Consider the following 11,062-nt stretch of genomic DNA (forward strand, 5'->3'; position numbering starts at 1 on the left):
TTAGCTTTGGGTCTTGATCCTTGATGGGGATCTCCCTTAGCAATTTCTGATAGACTGGGTCATGACATGCCTCTTCTTTAGCTAGCTCAAGAATTGGGTTGTTTGGCATTGATACCTTTGTGGCTAGTGACCTTGCTATTGATGGATCTTGCAAAATAAGAGAGTTTAGAAATGCCTTGTGTGACTGAGTGCATTGACAACTACATTCTCTTTTCCAGGCCTACATTTGATTTCAAAATCATATTCTTCCAGCACTTCGATCCATCGACATTGCCTCATATTAAGCTCATTCAGGGTGAAGATCCATTTAATACTCTTGTGGTCTGTCACTAAGGAAAATTTGTTACCTAGCAGGTAATGTATCTAAAGTTTGAGAGCATGGATGATAGCCAACAACTCTAGATCGTGGGTAGCATAATTCCTTTCATGGCTCTTCAATCTCCTTGAAGAATATGCTATCGAATGACCGTCTTGCATAAGCACACATCCTAAAGCAAGTGCGCTAGCATTAGTTACCACTTCAAACTCCTTACTAAGATCAGGAAGTTTCAGGATAGGTGTTGATACTAAGCTTTGCTTTAGCTCGTCAAAGCTGGTCTATTCAGCAAGTGACCATACAATTGCTACTTGCTTCTTTAGTAGGTCAGTTAGAGGTGCTGCAATCAAAGCATAATCTTTGATGAAAATCCTGTGCCATCTTATCAATCCAAGGAAGCTACGTATTTCTTTGACAGAAGTTGGTGTTGGCCATTCCAGAATATCTCTGACCTTGGCTGGATCTACTGAAATCCCTTCTGTTGATAGAATGAATCCATCACTTGAAAAAGGCACACTTTTTCTTCTTGGCATAAAGCATGTATGCTCTCATTTTTTCAAGAACAATGCGAAGCTAGGGTTCATGATCTTTTTCCTGTTAAGAGTAGACTAGGGTATCGTCAAAAAAGACGAGTACGAAGTCATCAAGATACGGCCTAAAGATATCCTACATTAACCTGTTGAAGGTAGCAAGAGCATTCGTTAGCCTGAATGACATCACAAGGAATTCAAAGTGTCCATACCTTCTGCTGAATGCACTCTTCGGAACATCTTCTTCCTTGATCCTTATCTGATAATATCCAGATCTGAGATCTATCTTAGAGAAGATCTTCACACCTTGAAGACATGCAAGCAATTCATCTATTCTTGGAATGGGGTATTTATTTTTTATGGTTGATTGATTCAACCCTCTGTAGTCAATGCATAGCCGAAGCGTTCCATCTTTCTTCTTTTGGAATAGTATTGGAGCTCCCCATGGTGAACTACTAGGACGGATGTAGCCTTGGTCTAACAGTTGCTTGAATTACTCTTTCAGTTCAATAGCTTACGAGATGGACATCCTATACAGCCTTTTTGCGATTGGTCCAACTCCTGGCGCTAGCTTGATTTTGTGGTCGACTTCCCTTTGAGGAGGAAGTGCTGTCAGCTCTTCAAGAAATACGTCCACGTATTCCCTTAACCATGATGAAGATTCTTCCCTAGATTCTTGATTTTGATCTAGCTTATTTAGTTTAATCAGATAGACAAGTAGGCCCTTTCTAACTCCTTTTATTATCCATGTTGCTTTTGCGAGCTGTATTTTTGGCTTACCAGCCTCTCCTTGAGTTGTAACTAGTTCCCCTTCAGAATTTCGGAAGGAGACTTGGCCCTTTCCATAGTGGATGTGGGCATCATTGGGTATCAGCCAATCTATTCTAAGTAAACATTCGTGGACACCTAGGTTCATTACTGTGAATCTCACCGAAGTTGGTCTCCCACTGAGTAGGAATTTCACCTTAGTAGTTTGCCTAGTACAAGAGACCTCACAACCATTTGCCAATTCCACAAGTAAAGTAGGTGCATCTATTGTGGCTATCCCTAGCCTTTTTGCACAAATCAGTGAAATGAAGGAATGTGTATTGCCACAATCAATTAGGGTTTTGAAGCTCTTACCTTCATAATCAGATGGAGTTTGGATCACTGAGAATTGGCAATTCGGACCCTTCTTATGCCGAGTTGTGTGGACCATTGCCCTCTCAATGTCAGCATCCATGGATGGATCTTCTTCATCACCCAGCTCCTTGCTAGAAACATTGGAGGTCCTCCCTCTAGCCATGACGTTGGTTCTCTAGCCATGGGCGGGTCCATGGAATTTCCCTTGGTGATGTCCTCTACTAAGATTGGGGCGTTGCCTCTTGAAGTGTCCGGGCTCGTTGCAATGGAAGCAACGTAGATTGCGGTCATTACCTTGTGTAGGATTAAAGTTGTTGACAGCATTGGTCCTAGCTTTCTTCCTTTGTCCCTGATTCTGACCCTGCACTCTCTTAGTCTGAGCCCTATATATTCCCTTGTTCTGATCCCTGTAAGGCCAAGTCCTATAGTTCCTTGGCTTGGTCTGCACTTCCTATATTATTGGACAAGCTTGAATGAGTGCATCCTGTAGGTCCATTGGGCACATAGATTCCAATTAGGTGTTTATGGGTGGATTCAACCCAACACAAAACTTTGACACTTGTTGTGTCATATCCATTGGAGGCGCGTACTTTAGGAGAGAAATGAAATTTGAATAATATGCATCACGGGATAGTCCAAGCTGCTTCAATTCATAGAATTAATTCATCTTCTGTGTGTGGTAGGCAGATACCTCCCTCGCACAGCTTCCTTAAGCTTCTCCCAAGTGACTGTCCCTTCCGAGATCGCTTGGTCTTTGCACCATTGTTTCCACCAAAGTCTACCATGACTGTGAAACGTGAATTCTAAATGACTATTCATGTACTGAACTGGTTAAAAAGCTATCATTTTATGTGAAATAAGGCAGTAACCTTATCATTTTATGTGTGTAAAAGCTATCATTTCCTGCACATAATCTTATGCGAATTCCAAACTCTACCGTTTTTGCGCATGCAACTTAGTACTTAGAATAAACAAAACCCTAAGACTCATTCTTGTTCCATGCACGTCACAAACCATTTCATATCTTCCACGAGAAATAATACCTAATTAATTTTAAAGCTTAGAACTTGGGTTTGATTCGTTTTTGTTGCATTGGTCACTCCGCTCGCCTCTCCCACATTACCGGTAGCTTGGGTGCCTACGCTTCCCAGGACTTTCTTCTTGGGAGCCATTCGCCTCACGGAGATTGGGCAGTCCAAACCTTAACGGTGTTCGGTTTGATAGGTTTGGGTGGGTAAGACCGCTAGATGGGATCCTTCACCGAGGGAGTGGTTTGAGTGTGGCTCTTGCAGTCACTCACCAACTCTCACTCCCTCTCCTTCTTTCTCTCTCTTCTTCTTCTTTTTATCCTCTTCTCCTTCCCTCTCTTTCTCTTCCTCTTCTCTTCTTTTCTCCTTCTACCTCTTGTTCTTCTATTTCTCTCCTTCTCCTTCTTCTTCTCCTCTCCTCTCTTCTGCCCCTTTTTTCCTCCTTCTTCTTCTCTCTTCTTCCTCTCTTCACTCTCCTACTCGTTCTTTTCCTCTCTCCTTCTCCTTCTCTCCCTCTTCTTCTCTTCACTCTCCTTCTCCTTCTCTCCCTCTTCTTCTCTTCACTCTCCTTCTCCTTCTTTATCTCTCTCCTTCTCCTTCTCTCCCTCTTCTTCTCTTCCTTTTCCTCTCTCCTTCTCCTTCTCTCCCTCTTCTTCTCTTCACTCTCCCTCTCCTTCTTTTCCTCTCTCCTTCTCCTTCTCCTTCTCTCCCTCTTCTTCTCTTCACCCTCCCACTCTGTTTCCTCTCTCCTTCTCCTTCTCTCCCTCTTCTTCTTCTTCCCCTCAACTTCTCTCCTTTGCCTTCTCTTCTTCTCCTTCTCTCCCTCTACTTCCCTTCTTCTTACTCTCCCTCATGTGGCCCCGTGCATCTGGTGATCAGAAAGGGGGGGTGGCTATGGTCATAGGTCCTAGGGACCCGTTTCACCACGACGGCAGGGGGGGAAGAGCCCCAATCAGAAGGCCCAGGGGAGGGGTGTGCAGCGCCGCCAAGAGAGGACGGGGGGGGAGGGGGGAGGAAGAGCCGACTAATGGCCAGGGGGGAGGTGGCTATGGACGGAGGCCCCAAGGAAGGATTCACAGCCAACTGATGGTCACGGGGGGTGACGACGTAAGGAAGGGGGGTGTAGTCTCCTCCGTCTGTCTCCGGGGGAGGGGAGAAGCCTAGGGGAGGGGAGGAGGTAGGTGGCATGGCCACCCCTCCCTCTTGAAGGTTGCATGCCTCCCAACACCATCACCCCCCTCTCTCTCTCTCTCCCCGATGTGCTATTAGCGGGGAGAGAGAGGGGAGTAAAAAATTTTGCACTAATCATAATAAAATTTTCTCTTTTTTTTTTTGAAATTACAAGGGAGGGTTCCTATGGCATGTTACAAATAAGATGTGTAGTTAGATAATAATCATACGTTATAAAGAATTAATAAGATTTATTGGACAAAAACAATGTCAATAATGATGGAAATCACACAAGAGTTTTCCCAAAGCAAGCTATTGACAACACTCACAACCAACCAAAGCTAAGTGTGAGGCACCAAGTAAGAGAAAGTGAACAACGAGTGTAGCACACAATGTGCATGGTGCCAAACACGGTTATACTCACAAATGGCCTCCAAAAACTAGCATTGTTTTCATGCAAGAAAGTGGAAAAAAGGTTCAACCAAGAAGCATCCCATAGTCCATCCCTCTAATAGGTAAATTAAGAATCCATGACCATGAGGCTAGAGAATAAACCTTAGGTGGGTGAGGCCCACCTTGGGCCACCTAACCTTGGGTCAAAGAAATTGTCTTAAAGTTGCAACTTAATCCCCCTATGCTGGGTTCTCGTGTTGGGAAAATATGAACCAACATCCCCTTCTCATACAATTCCAATGGTGTCTCTTCTTCTTCTTCTTCTTATTCTTCTTCTTTTTGCCTTCCTTTGCTATTAGAATAAAAGTGGTGGGTATCCCTTGCACTTGCATTGATAATTGTTCATGAAAACTTAGTAGTAAAGAAACAACTTCTCTATATGATAATTAGACTTTGCTACATGAATTGCTTTTGCCAATGCACTAATCACAAGTGCCAACTTGATCAAAACTAAGTAATAATTTGACTTGTCCTCATACTGGCCCCATTAACTAACAACTTATCCTAGCAACTCATCACCTTCATGAGAAAGGTTTGGGCTAATTCCCCATTTGTATGAGGTTGTAAAGTTGAGTTTAAAGAGTAAACGAACAAGGAGAAAAAGTACTCCATACACAAAGCTATAGTAACAATTTTCAAACCTCATATCTTTTGAAGTAAGGTTCATGGACATCATAGGAAAAGCCTTGATTTCCCTCTCCTCTCACCCTTTGAGTGATTCTAAACATTCCTTTACTCAAAAAACATGTATCATTGCAACAAACAACAATATCTTTGAAGAGCACACTAATTCGTTTTTGCATGTGAAGGAAGCTTGAATGGAAGTACCATGAGGATTTGGAAAGACTACAATAGAATATGCTCTGGATTGTTAAGGCTACATGTATTTATTAGAATATGCATTATTTGTTCTCTTTGCTTAGACTTGCTTATATATCCATGATTGGGAGAGGTAAATGTATAAGTAGAACATATTTTTACATGGCTGCTCAAGCATGAAACCAAGCTTGCCCCACCAACAGGTGTGCATTAAAAGTTTTGAGGAAGTAAGCAAATTTTCTCCTTAGGCTTGTCTCAAGTACAAGGCCATGGATTTTAATAATGGATGGCTTCTGATAATGGCATGGTCTTTAGAGGAGGGATTCCAAGGGAGACTAACAAAGGAGAATCTTAAGAACTACTTCAATGCCTTTCCTAGGACAATGGATTGATCATGAAGGATGGAATGACAAGCTATACTTTAGATTCATGGCCTTTGTTGATCCCTCTATTTCTAAGATGGTCCTATTTGGGAAGCACAAATCAATTTTAACTTGGTGAGATTCTTCAGTCTTTCATCCATTTCATCTGGTAACCAATATGCGCTTACTCCTTAGAGAATTTGGAATTTTGATATTGAGGTGAAACTACGTCATCTATATCCCGAATTCCCTCAAGAATGCTTATGGAGCTTATCAACTTCTCACGCCTACTTGTAGCATATGGTGCTACTTTGTATACAACCTCAGGATATTGGGGGTGATATGAGCTATGAAATGGATACAATTGGTAGATATGGGACTCCATATTAAACTACAAGTGGATTGGACAAGTGGAAATGAAGGTGTATCCCTAACAATTCCATATGTTGTAGTACCTATATGTAGGATAGTGCGATAGTTCAAATGGCACCATATGTTAATGTTCTAATGGCTCCAAGAAGGAGTCCTTGGTGTAATTCAAGAAATATCTTTATCAATGGCATGAGACCTACTAGGTATGCAGTTGATGGAGGTATAAGCATGACTAGATATGCAACTATGACTTAGTCATCAATACTTGTTAATGGGCATGCTGCAACTCTTGTTGTTTTGGAATGAATATGGCACATGCAAGAATAGCAATGGATCCAACATAAGGTGCTTCAAATTTCATCCATCACCAATTGTAGATGGGCCATTTTTTTATAATGATGGTATAAAGAATCACATTTTTAAAGGTATGATTATCATGACCAAAGCATCACACTATGCCAATGAAACATGTATAGAAGGCCATTGCTTTGTCCTAGTTTTTCCTTTCTTGATCCCCTATTTGTGATCCTACATTTGAAGCTAATGTATTGTAGGTTGGTGTTTTGATGCATTTCTCGATATTATTCTAGTATGTAGCTCTTGAGTTTAACCCCAATAATAGGTATTTAGTATTAGAATTATTAGAGCCCTTATACATATTGGCACAATACTTTAGATCTAAAGAAAAATAACTAATATTGTCTATGATAGCTTCAACACATTGTCCAAAGGAACCTTCATTGATGGCTCTACTTGACTTTATGACATCAAAGGGAATGCAAATTATCACTGCACATTGGTGATTCCTCAATGTGTGCTCAGGTAAGTTACTCATGAATATATGTGTGCATCACGTGGGTTCAAAATAAGGTATTTTTAAAATACCATTTTTATACATTTTTTACATATAGAAGGGTGTAATATAAAGGGGTTATTTATAGATTGAATAGAAAAGGGTTATCTTTTATTCAAGAAAAATTTATAGATAAGGATGTTTATAAATAGGCCTTGAATGCACATGATGTAGAGTATATGCATATAGTAACTTCCTCGAGAATGTGTGTCACATAGCTCCTACTCCTGATGGATCATCTTTTTGTCTTACATGAGCAGAACAAGTACTTGTACCTACTATAGTCTTCAGAAGCTTTGGCAAAGAGGCTGCACTAGAGGGATAGTAGGCAAGTCCTTCACTTGCTTTTAGTGTGCTACCTCCTCTCTCCACTTTACATTCAATAAGACTAACTTCTCTTTCAATGCAAATGCCAATGCTAACTCCCTAAGATCATTAAGCATGATGGGATCATTTCCAAGAATTTTATCACAATTATACAAGTTTTTCTTGGGATGACTCATTGTTGATGGAGCATAGTACGCATTTGTAGAAGTTGACATGTTGCTATTGATGACTCATATCTACACTTTTGCACTAGATGATATGGCTTCTATCAAGCAAATATGAAGCAATTTGGCAAGGTTAAGCACCATCTTCACAAAGTGCAAGCTCTCTACAATAGAGAAAAGCAAGAATATAAACACGATGACCAAGGAGAAACGTTTGAAGAAATGTATGGAATCTAGAACATAAAGATTTCCTTAAAAAATGATCAAATTCAATATAAAAATCATGGTTTTCCAAAAATGACATACACGAATCCCTTCGTATCCAGGATCTTAAGGTTTTTATAGCCTTGAAAGGGAAGTGATATAGCTCATTTTATAGTTAGTTCTTTAAAAAAAATTTCAATATGAAAATAATTCATTCACAAAGATAAATGTTATGTTTCTCCCCTTAGATTCTTAATCAACTAAATTTTAGACATTTTTAGGTTTGGCTAGAGCCCGAAAGCTTCTTTTTTTCAATGAACTACCATTTAATACACCTGAAACACCTACTCAACTTTATAAAAAATAAAATATAAAGTTAAGTAGTTTTTAATTATAAGAAATGAAAATAACATGCCATAGGTGTATCCAATAATTTGAGACTACACTCAAAGCATACACATTGCTCCAGTATAAATCTACACTAGCATACATCTCTACTCTAATGGATTAGAGACCTACATTAGCATACGTCTCTACTCTAATGGATTAGTTATTATTTGCATCCGGATCCCTACTAATGTGTTGGTAATATACTTCTTCTCATAGAGATGTAGTAGAGCAAAGAAAATTATATCTCTCACACCTTCTAATGAGAAATTTATATAGAGGGCTCTAGAGCACAATCTCATTAGCATGTTTCTAAAATATGTAAACCAATAAATATTAGATATCACATATAAAAGTTGATTTTTTAAAATGTAAACTTACAAAGATAAAACTAGAAAGGGATCATGGTATGGAGCCTAGTCCCATACTTAATTGTGCCATAGTTTAGCCCTACATAAACTGGCATAGATATGCATTTTTAAATAGAATTTTGTAACAAGGTATTCCTATGTTTCCTTATATTCTTTATACATGCTATTTGTTAAAAGCATGACAAAAAGGAACCATACTAATTATACCATTGACATCTAATTGTACCATTAATATAAAAAATGCTAAGAATATTGTAATACTTATACCATTGCTATCTACTTGTTTACTTCTCTCTAATATAGAAGACCATGGCTCAGAAGGCCTACCCTTTTAGCTTATCATTATAGCTATAGATTTTCAAGCAAGAGGTAAGCTTGGATAGAACCATATTTTCAAGAATCTTTAATGCATGTGAGTGAAATTTTTAGGTGCTGAGGGAATAAAATGAGAATATTCAAATAATCTTATAAATATTGATTCAGATGAATGCATGACATAAACCATCACAAAACTTGTAGGGTGCTTGCTTAAAGTTCCATTTACCATTGTCGTTTTGTAAAATATAAATTGTTAAAAAAGTTAGGTTTTTTTCAAATGAGAAGTACTAATAAATGATTCAAGTAAGTTATTACTCATGACAACATTAAAAAACACATATTGAGGAGGATATTTGATGGCCGAATGTATGACCTAAATGCCCATCCCATCCAACAATACCAAACAATTAGCATAGTAGGACATTGAATAGTTGCATACATGACCAAATGCCCATCCGTTGTTTATTCATGTGCAATCCATCAAGACATTATCTCCATCAAGACATTATCTAGCTGAATTCACAATCAAGTGCCCATCCATATTGGTGTGGGGGGGGGGGGAAGGGTGTCACAATCAAAATGATACCTCTATACTAATTCCACAACACCATGCCAAGTTGAGTGTGACATACTTGCTAAATTCATGAGAATTATTGGCTATTTTGAAAGTACCTTTTGGCACTACATGCATTCATCATGACACAAAGATATCATGATGTGTATATATCAAATATATGACACATGTCAATCAATGTGTCCCTATATCCACAAGTGAGTACCTAGCACACCTACACCCAAAAACATATATTGAATTCATGGTGCATGCTAATTGGCAAGTCTATTGTACCACAAAAACTAGAACCCAATACTCTAAACTAGTTCGTAGATTTATATTAATTGAAATTCTCTTCTTAGCCAAAATTTTAGCTTGAAAAAAACCAATGTAATACACTTGATTAACAATTTTCACCTAACTTATATAAAACAAGAGAGAAACCAAGTTTAAAGACCAACTTTCAATACCAAGTTTAGACTAGTAGGTCACTCCTAAATTATTGACATCAAAAGTCAATATAAATAATGACATGCTAGCAATGCCATTAGGGATACATTATCATATCTAAATTTACTTATGGTAGATAACATGAGAAATATGCAAAAACTTTCATTGATACTGCAAAGTTAAGACAAGTGTATGAAAGTTTGATTGTATGCCAATTATCATAGGATATGTGGAAAAATCCTACATTGATAGTGAGAAATAAGTGTGTGAAATAATGTCAAATCTATACTAGTCAAAATCTACCATATTGTGTATGAGTCATTCTTCAATATCTCAGGGTGGTAGCACACCTTACTCTTACTAAGCTTCATGGGAGTGATAGTACTATGGAAATGGTATGGCATGCTCATTTTCTTCCTTACTAATTAGAATGTGGGTACCTTTACTCTAGGCTTTGACAATCCAATAAATTGCATGGGTATAGCATCACTCTTAATAAAATCAACATCGTCATAGTCCCTTATAAGAATGAGAAGGCCATCAATGTTTTTAAATATGCTAGGAATGTCAAGAATTGTGTGGTGGGGGGACTTGCTTAAGATGCTGCGCCAAACACACACAGAATGCACAAGGAGAAGCTCACTCAAGAGACAAGAAGAGAGATGGAGGCCAAAACGTTTTCTTGCTAGTTTCTTCTTCTTCTTCCACACTCTTTTTCAATGTACAAAAATTATAGATAAGATACAACATAAAGGAAAGTGGCCTACTAAGTCAAACAATGCATAACCGACTACACTAGTCGACTGGCGCTATAACTATGCCATCTGTAAATAGGTGTAACAACCTGAATATAATAAGTATTGAGTTAGTGGCCATGTGAGAGTCGTAATGACCATCTATGTGCTAAGTGTAGATGTGTGGACCCATCTAACCAGGCAGTCCACCATCAATGTCCGCATATGTTGAGCTTGTCATCTCAACACTCCCCCTCAAGCTCAACTGCATCTCTGCAACTCCGAGTAAGCTTCGAAACTTTTGAAGCTTCTCTGTACCCAATGCCTTCGTGAAGATGTCAGCTATGTGATCTTGTGTGCTGATATACACCAAGTCAACCTCACCTGCTAGTACCTTCTCTCTCACAAAGTGGTAGTGTACCTCAATATGTTTTGTCCTCGCATGGAACACAGGGTTCCTAGCCAACTGTATACTGCTCATGTTGTCACAATAAATGATAACTGCACCTTTCACCTGCACATCTAAATC

The sequence above is a fragment of the Lygodium microphyllum genome, chromosome 13, assembly GCF_053477565.2.
Source record: "Lygodium microphyllum isolate KBCC chromosome 13, Lygodium_microphyllum_v1.1.10, whole genome shotgun sequence".
NCBI classification, from domain to species: domain Eukaryota; kingdom Viridiplantae; phylum Streptophyta; class Polypodiopsida; order Schizaeales; family Lygodiaceae; genus Lygodium; species Lygodium microphyllum.